The sequence below is a fragment of the Melanotaenia boesemani genome, chromosome 18 (genome assembly GCF_017639745.1).
Source record: "Melanotaenia boesemani isolate fMelBoe1 chromosome 18, fMelBoe1.pri, whole genome shotgun sequence".
NCBI lineage: Eukaryota > Metazoa > Chordata > Actinopteri > Atheriniformes > Melanotaeniidae > Melanotaenia > Melanotaenia boesemani.
Window position 1 is genome coordinate 31,445,293 of NC_055699.1, and position 14,044 is coordinate 31,459,336.

Consider the following 14,044-nt stretch of genomic DNA (forward strand, 5'->3'; position numbering starts at 1 on the left):
CATGTACTGCATTTGCTTAACCGAGGTATGCCTAATAAATTTGCATGTGGTTGCTAAATATATTATTATTCTCTGTTTTCAGCAGGACACACAAGGACTAGAGAACAAAGGTAAAAAATGTTAAAAACAAACTACATTTTATCCAGTTTCCAAGATAGCATGTAGTTTTATTTATTCAGTGGAAACTGCATGTTGTAAAACTTTACATTTTGATTGACTGCAGTGTTACTTCAAATAAATGTTCATGTATCCAATAAAACACTGTTACTGAAGTGAGTGTTTCAAACCTCACTTGGTTTGACAAAGTTTTACTGGCAGCTCAGGTTACTATAACACTTTGATAGTCTAGTAATTAGTAATGTGTTTAGCTTAAGTACTATGATATATAAACATGTTGAGACTAGTAAGCTATAAATGCACCAATACTTCTTTTCAACAAAACCAAATTGATTGATTCATTTATTTTTTCTAGAATCAACAAACTGGAGGTCAGATGACTGCTGTACTGAGCACGTGATCAGTTCTGCTGATCTGGAAGCTGATGACGCTGCTGATCTGGAAGACTCTTCTATCACAAATATGTGTGACCTCCATTACACCAACCATTCATCCTCCCAGTGCTATGCACACACAAGTGAGATGCATCACTCTGGACTTAATGTTGAATCAGAGCCTGAACAGCCTCTTCATACACACATTTGTTGAGCACCTACCTGAATTTGATGAAGAAGGAACTTTAGATGATAATGCATTATTTGATGACGACTTGTCATTTGATGATGACCTAACATTTGAAAACAGTTTAGAGCTAAACCAAGAGGAGAGAACAGGACCCAAAAGCTCTACAAACACTGTAGATCATCCACTTTATAGAAATGCACCAATATCTGTTGCAGAGAGTCTTCTCCTCATAATGACTTTTGCAAACAGACACAAAATAACAGGAAAAGCTCTCAATGATTTGCTTACACTAATCTCTCTGCACTGCCCCTCTGATATCCAGACAGAATGTCTTCAGAATTTACACAAATTTAAACAATGTTTTGATGATTCCTCCTCTCTGCTTTTGCACAAATATTGTAGTACATGCTTCATGACTGTTGAGAGTACAGACACCCTGTGTAAAACCTGTGAAGCCAATGTGTTGATGGAGGGGTCAACGTCCTATTTCATTGAGGTTCCCATTGAAGCACAACTGAAGAGATTGTTTGCTAAGGAAGGCTTTGAAGAAAAACTTCTGTTCAGGTTTAATAGACATAAAAAGTGTCATGACAGTATTGAAGAAATATATGATGGAGAAATCTATCAGAAATTTACTACTTGCAATGGGCCTCTCAGTGATTCCAGAAACATTTCTTTAATGTGGAACACAGATGGCATACCCATTTTTAAGTCTTCAAAGTTTTCTGTTTGGCCTTTTTATTGTGTCATAAATGAGTTAAATTTTGTTGAACGCACTAAACGAGAAAACATGATATCTGCAGGTCTTTGGTTTGGGGACTCAAAGCCGTCAATGTTGACATTCCCTGAACCACTATGTGACACTTTGAACAAAATTGAAAGAGATGGAATTCCTGTTCAGTTTGCAGGAGCTCAAGAATCTTTCATGTGCAAAGTCTTTACCTGTAGCTTGCCTGCAAAAGCTTTGGTGCTTAATACTGTTCAATTCAATGGACAGTTTGGGTGTCTAAGGTGTGAACAGCCAGGTCAAACAGTGAAGACAGGAGAAAGAGGTCATGTCCATGCCTTTCCTTTCCAGAAGACAGATCCAAAAGGCCCGCCTCGTACTCACAAGGGGTTTGTAGATAATGCTAAGATGGCCTATGATTCCAACAGCATTGTATGTGGGGTGAAAGGACCTACCTTTCTCAGCAGACTAAAAAGCTATGATTTGGTCTTGGGTACAGGTATAGACTATATGCACTCTGTCCTACTGGGAGTAATGCGTCTGTTGATGTTTTTGTGGTTTTCCACAGAGTTCTCCTGATGTGCATTCAGTATGGTTAGATCAATCAGTGAAGTTGACAAACGTCTGCAAGAAATTAGGCCACCATTTATAATTAGATTCCCTCGTTCTGTGTCTTCTCACAGAATGTTCTTTAAAGCATCTGGGTATCGGTCCATTTTGCTGTTTTTTGGGCCAGTTGTATTCCGAGGCATTCTTGCAGGACTGTACTACAACCATTTCCTGCTCCTTAGTGAAGCAATCTTTATTCTTTTGATGGAGTCAATAACCCCTGCGCAAATAAATCATGCTGAAAAACTACTCTGGAATTTCTGTTCTCAAATGAGTGGACTTTATGGTGAACGATACATGACGGCTAATTTACACTTACTTGTTCATTTAGCTGATAGTGTAAGAGCTCTTGGACCTCTGTGGACACACTCTTGCTTTCACTTTGAAGACAAAAATGGGTACTTGCTTCATCTTATACATGGAACCCAGAATATACCTGTCCAGATGGTGAATGTTGTAAAGACTATACAGTGTCTCCCTACCATCACACAAAACATAAAGGTGAACACAGTAATTAGCAAGTTTTTAGCCAGAGTGACAAATGGCAATAGTTATCAACCAATCAATGGTGGCAATACTGTGGTCATGTTAGGGGTATCATTCAGTAGATCTCTTGGAACTGATGATACATCTCTTCTGGAACAGTTTCTTGTTCAGGGTTTACAAAATAACGTTGTCAAGGCATATAACAGAGCTCAAATAGGGAGTATTATTTACACTTCAGAGCAGTATGTCAAAGCCAAAAGACGGAACAATTGGACAGTGTTATTTTGTAATGGCATGCAGATCAAATATGGTCAGATAAAATTATTGTGTTCCTACAAAGAAACCAGTGAAAATCAAAATGAGATAAAACTTGCATTTGTGAATGAATTTGCAGTTGCAAGCATAAATCTTCTACAAGATACTTTGACAGGTGGGACATGTTTTCATATTGTGAGCCTCCTGGAAGTACCTGTAAAAAGGACAGTAGTGGGACTTGAAAGTATTTTAGGTAAGTTAATGTTCATTGATTTGTCCTCAATGCCTGGTATTGTATTTGCTGTACATTTTCCTAACAAACTTGAAAGGGACTAAACATATTGTGAAGTCGAAGACGTGATCTTATTTTGAACAGAAAAGCCAATGATTTTTCCAACTAGGTGTAAATTCCTTACTGAAAATATGACATATCATGTTGAAGGACAAGTAGTTTATATTGTGATACTATACCAAGGCAAATGTGATTTGATGCAAATGAAATGTCGAAATTGTAACTCCATTGCTCTACAGTTGCCAATAAACTGCTGTTGTTTTGATTTTACAATGTGTTTTATGTGGTTCATGAAAAAAATCTGAATTACGTGCAGTGTAAAACTTCAACTTATTAATAGAAAATGTAAATTAATATAAACAAATTATATATATATATATATATATGTATGTGTTTACAGCCTGCAATCAGTTTTTATCAATTCATTTTGCATACAAAAATACACAATACAAAATATATAATGTGGATTATAAAATAATGTCAACATGATATTAGATAATATGAAACAATCTTTTTTTTTTTTTTTTTTACCTGTCCTGTCCAGCATCATAGCAGCAAAATGATAATCTGATTGCTGTATCATGCTGAACAAATTTGCTCTGCCAAGGGGAGGCCTATGGGTAAGGCTCCTCTTGATAATGTGATTAATTAATTAATTTATTTACTTTGAATCATAGAATCTATGTAATCTTGCTGGACCTGACCGGAGGGGACAGAAAAAGATGGAAAATAGCAAAAAGAGCAAAAGGGAAAGAAGAAAGGAGACAAAAATATCACAGACAGAAGGAAACGACCCTTCAATCCACACCATCACCAGACAACAAACTGTTACACCTGTACATGAACACACCAGAAAATTTCCTACAACTTCTACACAAGCAAAATCACACACACACAGAAAAAACAGGGCTGCCAGTCATTAAGAGTTTTTAAATAATAACCAAATCAAAAAGACATAACAGCGACCAGATACTAACTCACAGGAAAAATACAAAAAAAAAAAATTAATAATTATCGCTTATATTAAAAACCCACTAGACAACTCAGTGACTGTGTCAGCATGCAGAGCATGAGAAACAAGGAGTGATCAGTGATGAAGAGTGGTGAGTGAGATCATGCAAATGCGACCTCGCCTCCACGGAGGCCAGAGGCAGACCAGGGCCAGAGGCCCGGGCCCTCAGCAGCAGACCCGGAGCACCAACCCAAGCCACCCCACCACAAAGAAGACTCCAGCCCCACCCAAAGGGCGGCAGAGGAGAGCCCCTGCAAGAGACCCCCACAGCCCCAGGGCACAGGCCCCAGTGGGCCAAGATCAGCAGCCGCCGGCCCCGCCAGGGACCGGCCACCCAGGGCAGCCCAAGCGAAGGGCCCAGGGCCCCAGGAGCCCAGAGGCGGCCGCCCCATCCCCCAAAGGCAGAGGGCCCGCAACATGCCTAGGAGGACCAGGCCCCCCCAGACAGCCACCCGGCGTAGGCCAGCACACACCCCGATGTTCCAGCCGCATGCCCCGGGAACCAGGGTGCTATCGGCCCCCTCCCCCCACTCCCCACCTACTTCAATCCCCACACTCACACCCTCCCTCGTGCCGCACCCACAATCACTCACCACCACACAGTCATGCCACACACAACCCACCCACCATGCCCCCCCCCCCACAAGTGCACTTAACCCCGCCCCAACCACACACAGAAACACATGCACACACCTATTTCCTTGCACACTCCCACTCATCCTAACTCACATATGCCCTCTCAGCCCCACCCAAAAAATAAAAATAAAACACTCGCACAGCATCCAACCCTCCTACTCTCACTCCCCAGACACACCCCAACTCATCCTAACACATGCATACGCACGCACACAAACATACTCCCCCATTCACACAAACATCCTAAGTATAGACACACACACACAACATACAAGCATCCCTGTCTCACACTCCAGCACCTCCCCCTATAATCCCCCGAATCCCACTCAGCCCTCCTTCAACCCCCTACACCCCCACTGCCCCCGGGCCATACCCTGGGTCCCAGGGTGTCAACCAGACACCAGGGCATGCACCAACCCACACCACAGCAGCACATCCGGGCAGGCCCAGACCCTAGGCACATACGGAGCCCACCACCCCGGAGGGAGGAAGACCACCCCCGGGCACCAGAGCCCAGAACCCCCGCCCAGCCCGCCCCAGAATAGCCCGGCCACCCGGCCCAGGACCGACGCCCACCAACCCAGGCACCACCAGTGGCCTCACCCCCCGCCACGAGGCGACTCCAACCGCTGGCCCCCACAGCCTCCGACAGGGCCAGACCCAGAGCCACCCCCACCGCAGAGCAGCCCGGTCCCGCACCACGGGCAACCACAAAGAACCCGCAACCACCAGTCACTCCCGGCCATTTCTCAAACCCCCACAGCAACGAGGTCACAGTCCTCCACCTACACTAAGTGACTGAACTAAGCACAGGGGACCAGAAGGAATGAGATTCAGCCGAATAGTTCTTTGAGGAGGCAGACATTGTCTCACTACTGATGTGGTCAACTAAGAGATTCCTAAACTGCTGAATACACAGATTATTTTTCCAGTTCACAAGGATAGTTTTCTTTGCGATGCATAATGCTGTGCGTATCATGTGTGCAGAGTTAATTGCTGTATTAATGTCACCCAAGTCACCTAGTGGACACAGTGCGGGGATTGTAGGAATATTACATTTAAACCATGTTGACATGTCCACACATACCTGAAGCCAGAACCTGCGGACAGGTGTGCAGGACCACAAGGCATGGAGGTAGTTATCTGGTGTGTTTTCATTGCAGTGTGTGCAGATGTTTGATTGTGACAGACCCATCCTGAACATCCTTTGTCCTGTATAATGAGTTCTATGCAGAATTTTGAATTGTATTAGTTGCATACTTGAATTTTTAGTCATTTTAAAGGTGTTTAAACATATTTGTGACCATTTATCTTTATTAAAGTTACTGGATAAGTCACCCTCCTATTTTGAAGTTGGAAGACAGATTGAGTCTTCTAGTTTGGATAATAGTCTATATGTTTTTGATAATAGCTTTGGGGCATTGAGATTCATGAATTCTGCCACCCTAATAGGTAGCTGTAAGTTTAATTGATTAATGGTATATTTTTTACATATAATAGATTTAAGCTGGTGATATTCTAAAAATGTTTTGCTACTGATTCCATATTGTGACGTGAGAATATTAAATGATAAGAAGTTTCCATTTTCTATTATATGTTCTAACTGTTTTATTCCTTTATTTTTCCATTGAGTAAAATTGATAAGCTTTTTGTTTTGCAGGATGTCAGGGTTGTTCCAGAGGGGTGTAAACTTACATGGAAAAAGTGAGGATTTGGTTATTTTTAGAAAACCCCACCAAGCCACTAAAGAGGAACTGATATTGATGCTTTTAAAACACTTATGTGTTTTGATGGTTGAGCTGATGAATGGCAGGTCAGAGATAAACAGATCCTCACACAATGCTTGCTCTACATCTAACCATGTTTCATCCAGACTGCTAGGTTTAAGCCATTTGGAAATATACTGCAGCTTGTTAGCTAAGAAAACATGATTAAAGTCGGGTAGCTCCAATCCACCTCTATCTTTAGTCTGTTGTAAAGTTTTTAGACTGATACGTGATGGCTTATTTTTCCATAAAAATTTAGATATATGTGAGTCCAGTGACTTAAACCAACTGGAGGATGGTTTAGTGGGTATCATTGAAAACAGGTAGTTTACTTTAGATAGAACCATCATTTTAACTGTGGCGACCCTCCCCATGAGTGATATGGGTAAGCACCTCCACCGTGAGAGATCATCCTCTATTGCTTTAAGTAGCTGGACATAATTTAGCTTTGTTAGTTCTGATAACCTGGGGGAAATGTTTATGCCTAGATATTTAATGTTTCCAGACTGTATTGTAGTATTGGGTATGTTTTGTAGGTCACAGTTAATGGGCATAATAATAGTCGTAGACCAGTTAATAGAGTATTCAGATATTGATGAGAATGTGTTAATAAGTGTGATTGTCTGGGGGAGAGATGTCGGTGAGTTCTGGAGGAAAAGTAATACATCATCAGCATAAAGACTTATCTTGTGTTCTATATTTTTGGCATGGATTCCTTTAATCTCTTTATTTTGTCTTATGGCAGCAGCTAGGGGTTCAAAAATAAAATAAAAAATAGCAAAGTGTGATGGAGAAAGCGGGCAGCCCTGTCTGGTTCCTCTCTGCAAACAGAAGCTTGGAGAGGTTTGATCATTGGTCTTCACAGTTGCATTTGGGTTGTTATATAATATCTTTATCCAATCTATGAAAGATGACCCAAACCCAAATTTGTTTAACGATGCAAATAAAAATTTCCAGTTTACTCGGTCAAACGCTTTTTCTGCGTCTAAAGAAATTACTGTGGATTCCAGATTATGTAGAGTAGAATAATCTATGATGTTAATTAATCTACACATGTTAGTAGAGGAATGTCTACCTTTAATAAAGCCTGTTTGGTCAGGATGTATTATTAGAGGGGTTATTTTTTCTATTCTTCTGGCCAAAGCTTTGCTGATTATTTTGAGATCTACATTTATTAATGAAACTGGACGGTAACTGGATGGAAGTGTCGGGTCTTTACCTGGTTTTAATAGTAGAGTAATATTGGCTAGGTTCATATTTGAAGGTATTTTTTGTTTTTCCCTTATTTCTAATATCATATTGTAGAAAGTGGGTGCCAGCATTGTCCAGAATTCTTTGTAGAATTCTGCTGGGTAACCATCTGGACCTGGAGCTTTATTGTTGGGCATATGCTGGAGAGCTTCATGGAGTTCGCCGACTGAAAGGGGGGAATCCAAGACCATTTTATTTTCATGTTTTAATTGTGGAAGATTGATGTTACTAAGAAATTTATCAATACTGTCATCTGTTGTAGTTAGTTGTGATGTATATAATGTTTTATAGAATTCTTTGAAAGTGTTATTTATCTTGTCAGGGTCGTGGCTGATGTTTCCTTCTGGATCTCTGACAGAGGAGATGGTTGTTTTCTCCTTGTTTGTTTTTAACTGATTAGCCAAGAACCTTTCAGATTTGTTGCCATGCTCAAAATTCTCCAAGCGAAGTCTTTGCACCAAGAATTGCGTCTTTTTATCTATTATTTCATTAAGTTCAAGTTTAGCTTTCCTTATAGCATTTAGTGTGTGTTCTTCTGGGGAGACATGGTAAGCTCCTCTAAGGATTTAATTCTGAGTTCTAACTCTGAAATTCTCAAAGTTTCCTTCTTTTTCTTATGAGAAGAAAAGGAAATTATTTTCCCTCTCATTACTGCTTTTCCTGCTTCCCAAAGAACACACGCTGAAGTTTCTGGCACGTCGTTATTTTCTAGATATAAGGACCATTCTCTTTTGAAGTAGCTGATAAACTCAGGATCTTTAAGTAATGACGTATTAAATCTCCAGTTTCTAGTTGCTGGTTTATTGCTCTTACTTCTCAGAGTGAATGATACTGGTGCGTGATCACTAATGCTAATAGGATGGATTCTGATTTCTGACATGTCATTCATCAGCGAGCTGCTAGTTAAGAAATAATCTAATCTAGAATAGGAATGGTGGGCTGAAGAGAAGAAGGTGTATTCTCTTAGTGTGGGATGGTGAGAGCGCCAAACATCACAGAGACCAAAATCCTTCATGTTTTACAGTTTCTGAGGATTTCCAGACTCAATGAGCTCCTGTGGTACTTTGTTTGTCCAGTATAATGTTAAAATCACCTCCTATAATTAGTGTGTTATCTGAGTGACCATAGAGGCGAAGAGGGAGTGAAAGAAGGAGGATCATCTACATTTGGACCAGATATATTTGCGATACATAACTTAACATTTTTAATAGATAATGTAACTATTATAAATCTGCCTTCTGGATCTATGATTGTATTATCTATATCAAAATTTAACCTTCTATTAATAAGAGTTGTTACTCCTCTCTGCCTAGAATTATAACAAGCTGAATACACGTGTGGAAACTGGGTTGTTGAGAGAAGATCTATTGTTGAGTTTGATAAATGAGTCTCTTGGAGTAATATTATATCTGCTTTCATTTCTTGCAAACGATTAAAAATTTTTAACCTCTTTTCCCTTGTGCCAGCTCCACGCACATTCCAAGTGACAAATGTGAGTTCATTCATGAACCAACCACAGAGATGAGAGCTATATGCATATTACTGAAGCGTGTGTGCGTGCATCCCACTGCTTCTCTGCGTGCATGTGTATCTGCCAGCTGGTTGTGACAGAGATGTATGTGCGCTTGTGATGTTCTGTGTGTGTTCCTGTGAATCATGAAAAGTGCTGATGTGTATATAATATAATGACAAGTGTTACCGTTAACCGTTAAAGGATCGGAGAGAAGAAGTGTAAAGAGTGAAAAGAGCGACAGTGCCAAATGAAAAAAGTCATTTAAAAAACGCATCTGTGCTGAGAGCAGTGTAGTGGAGACGGGCAGTGGATTTACTGTTAACTAAATGATCTTTTATGGCAGTTTAATGGATATAACATGATCTAGTGAGAAAACAGGAAAATTAAACCACATACCAAGTCAGTAGAGCCACGGAGTGATGTCCGGGTCGCGGTACAGCTGTCCATTAATAAATAATTTATCCACCGCGATGACAGCGCGAGCTCCTTCAGTGATGGATTTCCTCCTGATGGGAACAGGACTCTCCGTCGGTCCAGAATCTCTCTGGGATATTGGTCGTTTACTCCAAAGTTTGTTCCCTTCAGTTCGCGGCCCTGGTTCTTCACCTGCTCCTTCTTTTTGAAGCTGACGAACTTCACTACAATAGGTCCTGGTCTGATGGACCCGGGTTTCCTCCCACCGAGCCGATGTACTCTGTGAAAGGAGATGTATTTCACCGTTTCCTCCTGGAGCTTCAGGTGGGTTTTGATGAAGTTTTTCACCGTGGTCTCGGGGAATTTTCATTTTAGTTTACATTTTTTAAAGTTCAAGAAAAGGAGCTACATTAAGCTAGCTTAACAGAGCATAAAAGCTAGCAGGAGCTTAACTTCTGCTAGCATGATATATGCTTGTTTTATGTATTTTCTTCCCACACTAGTTTATGTAGTAGTGTCAGAATAACCAAACAACTTTAATACATGAACTCACATGAAGTGGCACTACATGGGAGAAAAATCCTTCCTAAACTTGAGTCTTTTCTATCAAATGTGGGCTTTGAAATTCAGAGAAAGGATGTTGGAACACGAACAAATAGCAACTGCTGAACAGCTGCTAGCATAATACATGCTTATTATATTCATGCTTTTTGCTTTATTAATATCAAGTTAACTAAACACATGAATAAGAACTTCTAAGAAAAGCCAAAAACTTTTAAAATGTAGGAATTTTCTTAGAAGTTTACATTTAAAAGTTCAAGAAAAGGAGCTACATTAAGCTAGCTTAACAGAGCATAAAAGCTAGCAACAGCTTAACATCTGCTAGCATGATATATGCTTGTTTTATGCATTTTCTTCCCACACTAGTTTATATAGTAGTGTCAGAATAACCGAACAACATTAATACATGAACTCACATGAAGTGGCACTACATGGAAACAATGAAATCCTTCTTGAATCTAAATGTTTTCGTTCAAATGTGGGCTTTAGAATGCAGAGAAAGGATGTTGGAACACGAACACAAGGCAACTGCTGAATGGCTGCTAGCATAACACATGCTTATTATATTCATGCTTTTTGTGTTTATAATTAACAAGTAAGCTAAACACATTCAAAATAACTTCTAAGAAAATCCAAATACATTTGTAAGAATTTTCCTTTTAATTTACATTCAAAAGTTCAAGAAAAGGAGCTACATTAAGCTAGCTTAACATCTGCTAGCATGATATATGCTTGTTTTATCTATTTTCTTCCCACACTAGTTTATGTAGTAATGTCAGAATAACCAAACAACTAAAATAGATGAACTCACATGAAATGGGACAGGTTGAGTCTTATTCTTATCAACAATTATATAACAAACGCGACAAATATAGACATATAAATGAAAAATCTTGCAGTACTATAACATGTGACATCATAGGGTTGGTTGGTGTCTCGGTGCTGATGAGAGTCCCCTTGTCTGCATCAAAGTGAGAGTGTGACAACGTGGGTGAGCCTGTAGTTCACCACTTGTCCCTATTATTTGGACTTTATTTCTTCTGGCATCTGTTATACTCATGTTTAACATTGTTCTGTGTTTGAACCCATATTACAGTCTAGGAGTTTGGACGTGGCTAACCCAGCGCTTCAGAGCTACAGGTGTGGGTGATTTAAGGAAATGGTTTAGCCTAAATCAGAGCAGGTGTTTTTGTACAGGGGTTTATAATCAGTTTGTTTGGGAAGCTCTCGAGAGGGGAGTAAGGAACCGGAGAATGCTTGTGGATGCAACTGGGATTAATAAACCTTGTTTCATTAAGAAATACTGGACTGTTGATTTTGTTTCTTCTATCTATAACAGATAACAGAGTGGATGATGGAGACTGGTGAACCAAGGGAGAGCCATTTGTCATTAACTGACCTCCTGAGGCCTGACTTTAGGTCACAATGGTTACCAATGAAAGCACAGTAACTGCAGTATTGTTTACTGTTCTATGTGTCTTAATACATTTAACAGATATTGCACATGCATCTTATTGTCTACCTCATGACAGTTTTTTGCATAGTTAGTCATTAATTGTTGAATGTGGCACAACAGTATACGTAGCACACTTCACATTTATGTACATAGATTATTTACTTTGAATTTTTAATCCTATTGTTATCTTCTATCTAGATTTTAAAGTGTTTTATTTATGTTTATTTTATAATCTTTTATGGCATTCATTATGGATGGAAAAGTAAGAATTTCATTGTTCAGGGAAACTTGTTTCCCTACTGTGCAAAGGACAATAAATGTTTTGAATCTTTTAATTATCTTCTAAGAGGCTAACAGTTAGAGCTTAACATGCTCACTATTTGTGGTGAATATGCTAGGTGTTAGCGGTGAATACGATAGCTATTAGCAGTGAACTTGCTAACAGTTAGCGGTGAACACCTTAACAGTTAGCAGTATACATGCTAGTTGTTAGCAATGCAATAGCACACTATCAGTGGTAAATATGCTGACAAGGGTGAACAGGCTAGCTGTTATTAGTAAACATGCTAACAGTTAGCAGTGGAAACGCTAGCTGTTAGTGGTGAACATGCTAACAGTTAGTGGTGAACTAGTGTTAATTTTATCAGTCATTTTAAAATTTAGTCTCCGTTTTAGTCCAGTTTCAATTGCTCTTGTTAGTTTTTATCACATTTAGTCAACCTCATCCCGTTTTTATTTAGTCAAATTTTAGTCGACTATAAGTTGAGCATTTTATTCTTTATTTTAGTCCAAGAAAACATTTTATTTTTCTAGTTTTAGTCAACAAAATCTGTTAACATTTTAGTCTAGTTTTAGTCAGAACAATCATTTTACCCTTTTACTTTTCTGTCAGCAGATAATATTGAACATTGTTAGTAGTGTATTACATTGTGGGTAGTAGAACATAGAGCTGGGCGATATATATTTTTATAACCAAATCCGATTTCCGATTTTTTTTGTTTTACAAAACATAATAAAATTAATTAAAAACATTTAATTGTTCATATAAATGAATGCCAGCAAAAATAAAGCATATAATGTCATAGCTTTTCCATCATATCAACGACTTCATATCTTACATAGAAATATGCGACACAATGCATCCGTGATCTCTTCCATCTGGATCCTTATCATACAGGATCCACTGCAGGAATAATTCCGGTGATGAAGGTTGTCTCTTAACTAGGGTTTGTGGGTTAAGTTGACTTCTGCATCTCATAAAGAGCAGCATTTCTCACTGCAGGTATACAAACAGCTAAATCCCAGGCGTGAGTGAAGGACCACTTCACTGAAAATCTGTCAGACAAACACCGTTGTTGTGTGGAGGAAGGGCTAAGTCTGCTGCTAACTGACTATGGAAAAAAAATCCTGATTTTCATTCAAATAAATGGAAAATTCAATTTATCGATTTTACCGATTAATTGTCCAGCCCTAGTAGAACATTGTTAAATGTAGTTTAACATTGTTAAACTACATTTAAAAACTCATACTTAAAACATAACTATCCTATTTTATGCAGAAACAATTGCAGGCATTTTTATGTTTACATGCATTTATTTATATTAATATTGATGCCAATTCAGATCAAATGTCCTTGTGATGGTAACCTGAAGACAAACAGAACAGATTTTATGTCACCAAATAAATACATTGGGATACAAACTCCTAGAGCTGTGGTTCCCAACCTTTTTTAGCTTGGAACCCCATTTTGATATCACAAAACTCTGGCGATCCCAGACATTCAAAACACAATTTTACTTACTTTTATACCACAATTAGGCTATTTCATATAAGAAAATGTAGGTTAAACATGTTTTGAATTAAGTGTGGCATATTATTTTATTTTGTCTAGAGGATTTGTTTTAGTACGTTTTAGTTTTTAGTTTCCATCCACGTGTAGCTATCCAGGTGTTTTGTGTTAACTATAGTTCGCTTGCAGCTCCTAGATTAGCTCATACTTCTGCCTGCTTTAATTAAACTCGCAATCCAACTGAAAACATAGTTGCCCGACAAATATAATGTATCTAAGTTTGCAAAAATTCAACTTCACACACAATTATATAAACAAGTGGCTATGGTCGCTACATGCTATTAAGCTAATGTAAGTTAGTGAGCCACATACAATATCAACAAGTGGCTACTATTGCTACAAGCTATGAAGCTAGTAAGTTAGCCAGCATTAGTTTGTGGTCGGTTTAATGTTATTTTTGGAACATTACAGCCAGTGGTTTAATGTTAAGTTATAAACAACCACCACCAAACTTTTTGTTAACTTACCACAGTGTCTTTGTGGTGAACTGCGACGTGTCTCTTCAGGTTTGTGTTTTTTCCAGCTACATTTCCAGA